At 39.3% G+C, this 12710-nt stretch overlaps 1 pseudogene; it reads right to left on the reverse strand.

Annotated features, from left to right (window-relative positions):
* Positions 1 to 670: 670 nt before the first annotated feature.
* LOC126388598 (uncharacterized) overlaps positions 671 to 12710 on the reverse strand; it is a 31805-nt pseudogene continuing 19765 nt past the window's right edge.

The raw sequence follows: 12710 nt of genomic DNA on the forward strand, positions 1-12710 counted from the left end.
ATTGGCCTAGCATATAATTAAGCTTTACCTATTGTTGCATATGTTCTACCTATGATAATATATATATCTGATCTATACCTGTATTGTTTTAGACAACTACAACAAGGCCAGAGAAAAAGTCCAACAAGCAACTATGACTTCAAATTTGGAAAGTGACGAGGAGGTCGACACTCCCAGGAGGATTGTTGCTCCAGTGCGGTACCTTGACTCGGGTAAAAGCTTGCTTGATGGCTGTATGTTTTTGTTTTGTTTTGAGTTTGCATGTTTTAAAAATAAAAGTAAAACATGAGTTTATATGCTCAGCTGATGCAACATCAATATCTGTCCATTAGATACAGATATAGATGAACCATCAGTCAAGAAAGTGAAGAGAAAAAATGGTGCATCTGTCATGAAGGATAAGACCCTCTCTGAACCACAGATGCCAACAATGTCTTCATGTAAGTTAATGATATAGAGCAATCAGAAAGTACCTAATGTCTGCATACAATCTTTTACTTTACTTTATGTAATTATTTGTACAGGGACAGTGCATATTAATGAACATTTCTGTAAATGTGCCAGTTTTAGCTGAGTAGCTAGTTTCCAACTGCAGTCCCCGGGCAGGGTATGGATTTGTGTCTGTTTGTTGGATTGGTAGAACATTATTTGCCTCTGAAATCTGCATAGGTCAATTACAGGCCATCATTGGCTGTACAGTTCGTATGGCAGCACGCAGCCTGGTTGTCTTTGAATTCAGAAGTGGATTAGATTTGAACATTTGAAATGTAACTAATGGCGCATTTCCACAAGTCTAGAGCGTTTCCATTACAAGGTAGTACTATAGGGAGGGCGGAAGGCGGAGCGGACACGCTGGACAGCGAGGAGCTCCTTCCTAAACGAGGCTCCAGCTCGATTATCTGGAACTGGTTTGGCAGGATCTCGGAGGCCCGGCGGCTCGCCGGGTTGGGGTAGGCCCGGCGAGCCGCCGTGACTATGGCGACGAGACCCCCCGCCGGACCTATGCCAGGAAAGAAAATCATAAACAGACTTGAAAATAATAATAAATGTTAACATCAGCTATGTGTTAAACTAAGCTTAAGTGAGTTAGACAACACACCGATGGCTTTTTTTTTTAGCTTGTAGGAATTTATTGCACTGCTCTTATTATGAGCAGTGGTGAATGAGAGCCAGCGGACAGAGCAGATACTTAAACTATATGTTTGCATATTTATGCTTGTTGAACAGTTGTATTGATACATTTGTGTCCTTTTCTACTGAAAATTTTTATTGCAAAATGGAAACAATCACAGCTATATCTCCACAACAACTTTTATAGTAAAAATGCATATATTCTATCAAAGTCGAGTGTCTCATTAATCATCCACAAAAGTCTGAGCGAAAATAATCATTCATAACTATTAGAAAACCTGGTTTAAAAACAGCTCATTTTGCTGTGTAGAGCACTTGTCAGGACTTGTCACTCTGATTGACAGCTGTTCCCTTCCTGTCATGGACTCTGCTGGAGCTTCTTAGCCCCACCCTCCTGCTGCTCCTCCTGCTCACACCCCTCTGCTCATCCTCCAGTCAGCCCTGCCAGTTTTTCCCACCAGTACTCTGTCCATACCCATTTGCTCTCCCCCTGCATCGACTGCCAATCAGTGACCAGCCTGCTCAGCCACCACACACCTGTTCCTTATCTTCTCATTATCCCCTCAGTATTTATACCAGTAAGTTTTCCCCTGTTGTTTGCCAGATCGTTGTTAGTGCTCATGCCTGCCTCGTATCCCGCCTGTTTCCTTGTTTTGCCTGATGGATTTATGACCTGTGCCTGTTTACCTGGTTTGTGTTTTTGCCTGATGCCTCTGTACCTCTGCCTGATCACTTTGATTTTTGGTTTTGACTCATGCAACGGACTGCACTCTTCTCTACTGGGAAAACTCAGTAAAATTTCAGTTTTTGCCTTATTCCTGCCTCTGCCTTGTGATTTTGCGTGTGGGTCCTCTCTGTTTCATGACACTTTCTTGTTTACGGACTGTATTACTTGGTGGTGGACATATACAGTCTATGGTGGCTTACTGGAGCTTCAGCTAAATTAACACAGACAGAGAGAGAGAGAGACAACCAGCGCGACAACATTTAAACAAGCCAAGATTTGTTTTAGAGTTTAACCGGGTGCATTTTAACAAAGTGTTTTAGCTTCATGAGATAACGCTATACTTGGTACCACGGTGTTCATGCAGGAAACAACCTTTTTCGGTAGCACCTACGGGTCTTTGTAGATTTACGTCTCCATAAATGTTCCAATCAAACATGTAATGTACTCACTTCATAGCCACAGATGTTAGGAAAGTTTCCGGGTTTTTTTTTGGGTGTTTGTATAGCCGTTATTGTTCAATAAACATGCATTTTATCCCAAATGTCAGAAATTTTCTCCTCAATTCATAATAAAGCGGCCCGGTGCAGTTGTTTTTGCTATTTTGGGCAAGAGAATAAAAACAATTATTAAAGGCGATGCTGAGCAGTAAGATCCGTTGTGTAATTAAAAGGGATAATGCACATTCAGCCGCACACTACGCTAACAGGCAGGGTCCCCTCTGGTTTACACGTATTGAATGTTGTCGGCTTATGTTGGCTGCCGGAATGTGCACACTGTGAGCTGCCCTTCCCCCACCAACGCCAGTGATTTAGCATAACTATGCTCTAACCTTTTGTTTGCGTACTGGGTTATTTGGAGTGTGGGGAGAGAGAGAAGACATTTCTACACTGAGTCTTTTTGGGTTATATGGAGTTTTTCGATGATTTTTCGTTTCGTAGCTTTATTAACTTAATTATTGATATTGTAAAATAAACACATTTAATTTTTGAAGTAACGTGACGAGAAGTTCTTGAATGTGTGTTGGAGCCAAGTGTCCCTGGCTTTCATGGATAAAAAGCCGACACACTAACAAACAGCAGGAATTCACTGAACTAATTTTTATGTTGGCTCTGACTGGGAGAAATCGAGTGTTTGTAGCCTATTTAATGATTCTTTTTTAATTTATTTTATCAATTCCTCCGCCCACCGTAGCGGTGGACAGTGGTACCGATGCAGGTTATATAGTATCCTACAGTAAAGCCTTAAAAATCAACAGAGAACCAATCAATATTTTTACTGTCATGTCATCATAAGTTGCACACTCCTGGGTCGCTGCTGTCTAACCAGAGCGAGGTTCTGCAGGCATGGACGTCGGAACTATTTTCTGAGAGGGGGGGGCAGGATTTTTGTTGGGAGGGGCGGGGGAAGCACACTTATCAATCAAGGATTTGATTTGAAGTTATTTTATAATAACATGCCGTTATAAGAGAACTAGAATGGATGAACACGGCATCTTTATTGTTAAGAAAATGAAACTTTGATAACTAAATCAAGCCATTTAAGGAACATAACAGCATTATTTGTAACCTTGAATGAAAAAAAAAAAAGTCTGCGCTCCTGACTCAGGGCTTTCATGCATTTCCAAAAGTGGACCTTCTCTCCTGTTGACCTACTGATGAAGATTTTAAGCCCTCTCTGCACAGAGATGCATTTATTTATAGTAAACACATTTTATAGTGAGCAGCATACATATGTCCCCTACAAATCCCAACCGTGTTTACAAAGTTTGAATGAACGAGACGGACGCAATCAGAAAGGAAACGGAGGCTGCGCATTGATCCTTTTGCCTCTGTCTGCAGGGACAAACAGACTGCATGATGGTTATTTTCTGAAAGCACAGAGCAAAAAAGTGTCTTTTTTTCTCCCCCGGTCTAATGTCAGCAGCAGCGGGGATTTCAGCACCACGGACAGCACGCGTAGACTTGACAAGAGTCTCCTTTAAATGTGTTTGCTGCTAGGGAAATTATACATAATAAATGAAGACAGTGACATATTTTCAATAAAAAACAATGAGTTGAACGTGCATTTCAAGCTTTTGTAGTACAACGAATTTCAGAATTGTGCGAGTGCGGACGGAGGGCGGGCGGCAGTGTTTCTCACCTCTAACTGAATCATTACCACTTCAATACAGGTGAGGAATATGAACACCAACAACCATTCTGAAGGTGACAGGCAGCCTAATCTCATTCAGTATTATGAAAAGGATTGCAAATGGAGGTAAAAGCAGTTTGCATAAACCACCAAAGATAATGAAAGATGAGGATAGCCTAACGAAACTATAAGTCAATCAAGTGTGTTTCAGATCATCATGCACAAAGATCAGTTTGACGCCTTGAACAAATTTAATTCATTTTCGGACATTAAACATGAGAAGATTATTTCAAATGGACATTCTCATTTCGTAGAGAACTCAGCTTAAGCATTAATGAGTGTTACATGCCAGTAATATGAAGTTATTTTTATGTTTTTGGTTAATTATACCGTGGATCCTTTCGCTCCTCTCATGTAATCCATGCATCCTGCATACAGCGGCACACGGGACCGATGAGCAGCCTTCGTTTCCTGTCAGATTGCGTGTGACTCGTTCATCCGAACTTGGTCGGGTTTGTAGAGGACATGTACGTATATGCTGCTCACTATAAAACATGGTTACTATAAATAAATGCATCGCTGTGCAGAGAGGGAAATATATGCTGCCTGCGTCCGAGCAGGAGGCTACACAGTAGAGATGCGCGTCCTGGCTGACGCACGGCTATCTCGCCATGCGGATCATTTTGGATTTATTTTGAGATATCTGATATTGATACCTCCACCCTCCAATACGGTGGAAGGCATTTCATTTGCGATGCTCACAACATTGGAAACATTTAACAGATTCAAAAGCAACACATCTTTTCAGAAACAGTGACCCAGTGTTATTAGTTTTCCTTAGAAGTGCTTTCAGCTGAAGTCCCTATGACAAAAAATCTTGACAGTGAGGTCTGTGGATTATCCAGAGTACCAGGGACACTCTTTCTACAAAGACAAATTGCTGGTGAACTTATTAAATAACATTTTTACCAGCCGTGACACACCGCGACGCCTGGTATTGTTTTCACCTTGTGAGTGAGTGAGTGTGTGTGTGTCATCGTGGCAAAGTGTGGTCCACGGCTGCCTTTTACGCACAGAACACACATAACCATTATGCCATGTCTTAGTGGGACTGTCCAGTGATTTCAGGCTTTTAAATTCCTGCATAGTATAGTAACTAATGCCGAAAACTAAGTAGTGAACCAACTGCATGTAGGTACAGGGTGGCAACGCGTCTAGGTCCCTGCTCCAGCTGCAGGTAGCTCGTACGGATCGATGTTATTTATTTCTTGGATCTTCTCCAAATACCTCAGTTTTAATCATGATAACACGGCAAAAAAGTCACACAAAGCACGGTAAATGAGATGGAGTTTAATTACACTGGGGTAGCCTAATTAACGGGAAACACTGGGGCAAGTAGGTTTTGAAAGATAAAAAGAGAGCGTACTCCATGGAGCAGGCGGCAGGCTTGCACGGAGCAGTCACGGACCTGCCGCGGACCTGCTGAGGTTCAGTCATGGGAACAGGGGAACTTTTGAGTGGCTCCCACTGTGGCTGGCTGGCTGGCTGGCTGGCTGGCTAGATAGATAGATAGATAGATAGATAGGAGTTAGTTGGGTAGTTAATAGTAAAAAGCTATGTGTAGACACGAGTTGGCTCAGACTCAGAGGCAGATTCAGCCCGAGCAAAACGGTTTTATTGCGCTGACACTAGGGGCAGGACTACTGTTGTGGATTATGATTTATGACTGGTTTGGAATTTATCACGTAATAAAATTCAAAGATAAACCCGCCCAATTCAAACCCAATTTCAAAAATGCACTAAAACTTGGATGGAAACTGATTTCTAATTTTTTTTATATGTTTAATATTATGTACATAAGACCCTAAATTACATAGTTAGAAGGCTATGGTGGATTTGGGTTTCCAGAGGCTTTAAGTAATTGTGAAATGCATTGACTTTTTATCTTGCTGTGATCTTGTGTCCTTTAGTCAACTCATCAGTGGATTTGTTTGCAGACACAGACAATGACAATACCCAAAGTAAGTCTCAATTTCAATACATTATAACTGGGCCACAGTTGCTATATGAGCACTGGGTGTTGATAGCAGAACATCTTGCTTTTCATTTGGGTGCCCATGTTAACAGGTTACAGTACCGTATAGTGATAATGATTTGATTGCCTATAAAGAATCTTCTGGTGTGTACTTGGATCACGAAGGGCACTTGTATTGAACAACTAAATCGAAAGAGTTCACCATAATGACTGTAAGTGCACTGAAAGCTTAACTGCTTTTTTTACAACTTAATTTCACCACTCAAAATATTTCAACACAAATGGTACTTCTGCATATGGGTCATAGTGTGAAAAGGAAATGGATGCCACCCAATATGTTTGTAGCTCAAAATCCTTATAATGATATACCTGTAAGATGTTTTTCCTCTTTTTTTGTCAGCTTTGCCCACAAGAACCACAAATATGAACGCAACCCAAACCGAGGCTACGTTGTCGAGCAGTGGCCAAGGTATTCTTGCATATGGTGACAGAATTGATTAATCAATTGTTCACAACAAACTTGTTTCTTTTGCACAAATCTAGGTCCCTCCATCACCAGCACCCCAGATCCAACTCCATGCATTCAAAGTAAGTTGGCTCCTTGATCATTGCTATCAAATTCTCCATTTAATTTCAAAGTAACACACTCCCCTATATTTTAGATGACTCCAGCACACCAGCATTCGCGAGGGCCATCTTTATGAGGCTAGACAAGATTGAAGAATCTTTGGAGACAATTCAGACCATCTTAACCAAAGACTTAAGGTCTGAATGCCCTGAGATTGAAGAACTCACTAGGCCAGTGAATACTACAGGAGCACTTGAAATGCTGTCTGAGAAGCTGAAGGACACAGCTCACAGACAGAAAGTGGTAAGTGAAAATTAATGTGCCAATGTAATTTATTTGTCATTATACACAGTGATGCAAACACAGGTATGATGAAAAAAGAGAGAGCCTCTGAACTTCTAGGGGGGTCCGGGGGCATGCCCCCCCGGAAGCAAAGTTTGACTATTTTAAAGTTAAAATACATCAATCTGGTGCACTTCGAGAGCAAATTTAGGAGGCTAGATATATGAAGAACTTCGTGTTTCTGTAAACAATTTTGGCCACAGTAAGCTAAATATCTAAAATATGCATTAACCAAGCTAAAAAGGCCAGAGAATGTCATGAGCAAAAGTCCCCAGTTTGCTTAACAAAGTGACAGTGTTAAAAACAAAAACAAAAGCAATATAGGCTATATGTTAATAGGTCAGTATTAATATTTTATTGTTCCAAGTTTTCTATTTCCACTCTGGTTTTAAAACACTTTCTAACAAACAGAGAGATGGTTTATAACCACACTAAACACATAGCCTAATGATGATTTTAGCTGCATTTTAATGGTGTAAACTTTATTTTATCCTCAGAGTGACAGCTGACAGTGTGGATGATTTTACAGTCTGCAGCTCAGAATAACTGGAAATTAAATGAAATAACCCAGATTGTGGTGATTATAAATGTAACATTTCGATCAGATAGACCTCATCAGTCATTAACTACTTTTACACTCTTTGGTTCGGTAGCAGAAACAGTGTGGAATTATTTTAAAGTTCTATTACAGTATGTGATATTAAGAATGATTTCATCCTGTCATCAAACTAAATAGCGAAAAATACTCTGTACTGAAATCATAATAATTCTTAAATGTGCCTTAGCCTACTTTAAATATTTGTAAATTATTTCTAGTCTCTACATCTGTTAAATCAGACAAGCTGACAAAATTATTGACAAGGATTTTTTTATCTGTTTTATCTGTCTTATTTTATTCTGCTGTAGCCTATGATTACAGGCTCTTGTTACTTAGTTGAAAATAACTGTTTTGCTGTCACTGAAACAGAAGTTTTGTACAGATAGGCTTCCATTTTATCTCATGTGAGGATGAGTTCATGATGGTGATGTCGCTCCTAATTAACAACTCCGCCTCTTTCACATGAACGCGCTCATTGCTGGAAAACACAGAGATGACAGAGCGAGTTGATAACCAGCTTTGTAGTACTGGTTATCCTGGATGGGCGCTGTTAGGCTCTGTGAAGCCAGCTCACCTAAATAATGTCTGGCTATGTTAAACGTTCATTGTAGTACAGGCCGACTGGGGGAGAGCGAGTGTCAGAGCGGAGACAGTGGAGTGACGGACCGCGGCAGAGAGAAAGGCAGGCGAGCAGTGACACGCATCCTGCGACGAGAGTTGCTTTACCTGCGACAGCTGTTTTATTTTTATTCTCCCCTTCCTCAATGCAGTTCCGTCATGTAGCGTGACAAAAATAGGATTTATTATGAATTGTTAAGGGCATCTGTCTGATGCACTCAGTTATTAAGCAATTGCGATGACAATTTCATCTCCAGAATCCAGAGATTAGCATCTGTTGATGCTTTGGAGAAAGATGTGTTGCTTGCTACACTTGCACCCTGTTCAGACAACAGCATTGATCATAATGGGAGCCCTCTGTTTTATGGTTTACAAGCTGTTTTCTTTTGAGTCAACACAGAGAGAATAGAAAATGATTGGATAATATGAGCCTTATTCCTATAGGATGCTAATTTTCTACATTGTTCTTCTTTTCAGATCGATTATCTTTCTCTACTGGGAGGTAAAACTCCTGCAGAGTCAATTCAACGGATAATGAGAAAAATTGGTACCAGTGTCCTTTGGGCCAACTACAGTATGATGGGTCGCAAGGGGAAAAAGAACTTTCAGGACCTTCCGATATGTCCAGTCATAATCAGTAAGTGTTTTTTTTTATGTTTCCTTTTATTTGACTGCAATCTTTTGAGACCCCACAAAGACCTTTTCACTGTTTACCTTTGTAATTTTGTAACTGTAACCACTAACCCTAACCCAACAGGGCACGACAGTGCGAGCGTTTCACTCGCATTTGCGACTAAAAATAGGTGTGTGCGAACTGTAAAAAATATTTAGGGGCACATGTGCACTTAAAAAAATCAGCCGAAACAGCCTATATTTTTGTCAGTAAAAAATATGATAATCTAACTGCAAATGTTGGAGGAACTCCAGCCGCCTTCCCTCTTCCCCGTGTGACACGGTTATGGGCGGTTTTCCAAGCCACTGTCGGCAAAATGAATTTAAGTCCCACTGTCGGCAGGGTGGAAATAAGTCCAAGTGTGGAGGAGACAGACCGTTCTCCCCACAGTTAGGGACCGTTCTCCACTGTACCGCTGCTGTGCAGGGTGGAAATAAGTCCTGCAGAGTTTCAGAGGACTTGGAGAATGTTTTAGGATATTAATAACATTATATAAGATAATCATATTGCAAAGATAACATATATATAAGATAATAACATTAAAGACAAAATTAAATTGCAATACTTTTTCAAAACTTGATGATTTTACCTTTCTGTACATTTTGTATACAAATTCATTAAATAATTTTGCTTGTAAATGTCTATTTGCATCACGTTTATTACGGAAAATTTGATCAATTTACATTGTGCCCCTAAAGTTCTTTGTCCGCTCCTTACTTCATTTCAACTTAGGAGCACATGTGCTCCTTTGGGAAAAAAAGTAGTGTCAAGCCCTGCCCAACCTGCTAGGCGCATGAAACATTGCAATGCATATAGTATTTTCATATCTCAACTTCATTTCTGATCAAATTTATCTCTGATTTTGGACCACAACTCGTGCTATTCATTCAATCAGGGATGGAGATCCTTACTATTTATAAGACTCAATAGCACTATTGATACTTTTCATACTAATGTGGTATTTTATGTCTACTTTGTTCAGTGATTTTTTTTTAGTGATGAGGAAATATATATGTATTATAAGCAGATCAGAATTACAGACTATTTTAGATTACAGGGAAACAAGCATTTCTCATCCAAATAACAACCGAAAGCCACATTTTATTTTTTTCTTGTCGTTGTGTTTGAATATAGGCTACAGTTTCATTTACCTCTGCCGAATCGTCATTTTACTAAGCTGGCCTTGAACACACCATAATGTATCTCTGTGGCACCTTGTATATTTAGTTTATTCTGCCGATTTTACCATGGATTTCAATTTAATAATAATCAAATTTAATTTGAAGACAAGTGCGCAAGAAAACATTGGAAACAGATTTGAAGACAAGCCAACATTTTTGATCAATGGCTGTGCTATTGGATAGATGTGACCAGCAGAATTACAGACCCAGCTTATGACAGCAGGGAAATTATATTATCAGTTATCCTCTTATACTTTTTTTAAAGTGTGCACCATACCATCCCCATACCATTGTCATAAGTGAATAAGGAAAACAGCTTTGCAGCAATGCCCCACATGCAAAGTGGACTTAAAAAGACATCAAGAAGTTAAAGTCTATGCTTCAGTGACATATAGCACATCTTAAAATACTTCAACTATCAGCTTTTTTAAAGAGGCAACAGATAGGATCCGGGTTTTTTTTAGCTTGGCGCCACCTACTGTCAGCGGTGTTGCTCGCACTGTCGCAAAGACCAAATTGACTGTGGGGATCAGAGATAATCAATAAAATGTAGGCTGTAAAGCCACCAGTATACCTCTATGTATATGCAGAATGAGAAGGTGTGTGGACACTCTAAATAAATGAGTAAAGAGACCGAGCAACAATTATCAGATTTATCTGAAGAAAAAACAAATGGTAATGCAAATAATTATACCAGAATGCACAGTACCAGTACAAACAACTCACAGTAAATGATACCAATATGTACAGTATCAGTACAAACAACAGTAGACACATAAGGGATAATGTATAGTGAGCCGGTGACTGTTGAAAAATAATAATATCACTGTCCGAGGGCTGCCATAGAACGACAACGAGGATGTCAGCCGACCAACACTCGCTACCCGGTCCCTGGTTGCGGCGATTTGCAATGCTGGCCAGCTAGGAATGAACTAGCAGCCAGTACAGTACAGTCCTCTCTCGTCTAGCTAACATTTAGCCGTGTTAATTACTGATCCATTAGAAAGAAAGTTAGCTGGACATAGGTTTTGAAGCCTCTTTGGTCACGGAGCTCCCTCCATCTCTTGAACGCCTGACTGAGGTTTACTCTTGTTTTTCCTCTTCTTTTATCACTCTCCTTTTTGTGCATCCTCGCCTCCTCAGACAGAGGAGCTTGTTTTCTTTTGGGAGGCCATTTTTCACTTATCTCCAAACTTTGTCCATCTGCTTTTGTGCTCCTGATTCAACTATCTCATGCCCCGGCCAGTTTCTCATAAGGACCAGTCCCCAGTGGCAGAAGCTTATTGCAAAGTCACTAAGTAACCGATGTAAATGCTGATAGTCTGATTTTACTGTGGCCACTATCCTGTGCAACCCACATTATTTTCATAATCATATATATAGGCAAAAATGCTGTCTGTTGCTTCTTTAAATAAGCTCGCCCACAAATTTTCAGCAGCACATTTTCCCTTTTCTACTTCTTCTGTCTTTCTTTATCTTCAGAGGCCTGCCAAAGGAACCACCCAAAGGTCTTTAAACATTCTTACATTAGTTTATTTTGTTTATTTATATAGGGACAGTGCACATTAATAACATTTCAGTAAATGTGCCAGTTTTAGCTGTTTAGCTTATTGAAATTTATGATCAAACATGTTTGCATTGTTTTTGTATCTTTATTTTTCAAGTTTTTTTGCAAACACTCCTAAAATGTTACAGCATCGTGTTAAAAAAATGTTATTGCTAATGCTTTAGGAACGTTGTGGCTGTATATTTCTCTAACAGAATAGAACATTCTCCTACCATTAAAAAGAACGTTCTGGGAACCAAATGAAAACTTCCCACAAGAAACATTACCAGAACATTACATGTTAATATTCTCAGAATGTTTTTTGAACAAACAAATATTTTTGCTGGATAACATTATAATTACGTTATCAACAAACATTTTTTAACAGTTTTTTTTCAAACACTCCTAAAATGTCAGAGTACTATGTTAAAAAAATGTTACTGCTTAATGTTTTAAGAAGGTTGTGGCAGCATGCTTTTATAACATTTATATAGAACATTCTCCTACCATTAAAATGAACGTCCTGGGAACCAAATAAAAACTTCCCGCTAAAACATTACCAGAACATTACATATTAATATTCTCAGAATGTTTTTTGAACAAACAAATATTCTTGCTGGATAACATTATAACTACGTTATCAACAAACATTTTAAAACAGTTTTTTTGCAAACATTCTTAAAATGATAGATCATGATGTTAAAAAAATGTTACTGCTTAATTTTTTAAGAAGGTCATGGCAGTATGTTTTTATAACATGTACATAGAACATTCTCCTACCATTAAAAGGAACGTTCTAGGAACTAAATAAAAACTTCCCGCTAAAAACATTACCACAACATTGCCTGGTAACATTCCAATAATGTTCTTAGAACAAAAAAATTCTAGCTGGAAAAGTACTCGTCTCTGTACTTGTTTTATTAGATCTTAGTGCAGCGTTTGACACAATTGACCATCAAATTTTGCTACAGAGACTGGAACACTTAATTGGCCTAAAATGTTCTGCACTAAACTGGTTTAAATCTTGTTTATCTGATTGTTTTCAGTTTGTTCACGTTCATAATGAGTCATCCTTACGTACTAAAGTTTGTTTTGGAGTTCCGCAAGGTTCTGTGCTCGGACCAATCCTATTTACTCTATATATGCTTCCTTTAGGTAACA

Source organism: Epinephelus moara, chromosome 4 (genome assembly GCF_006386435.1).
Source record: "Epinephelus moara isolate mb chromosome 4, YSFRI_EMoa_1.0, whole genome shotgun sequence".
Taxonomy (NCBI): Eukaryota; Metazoa; Chordata; class Actinopteri; order Perciformes; family Serranidae; genus Epinephelus; species Epinephelus moara.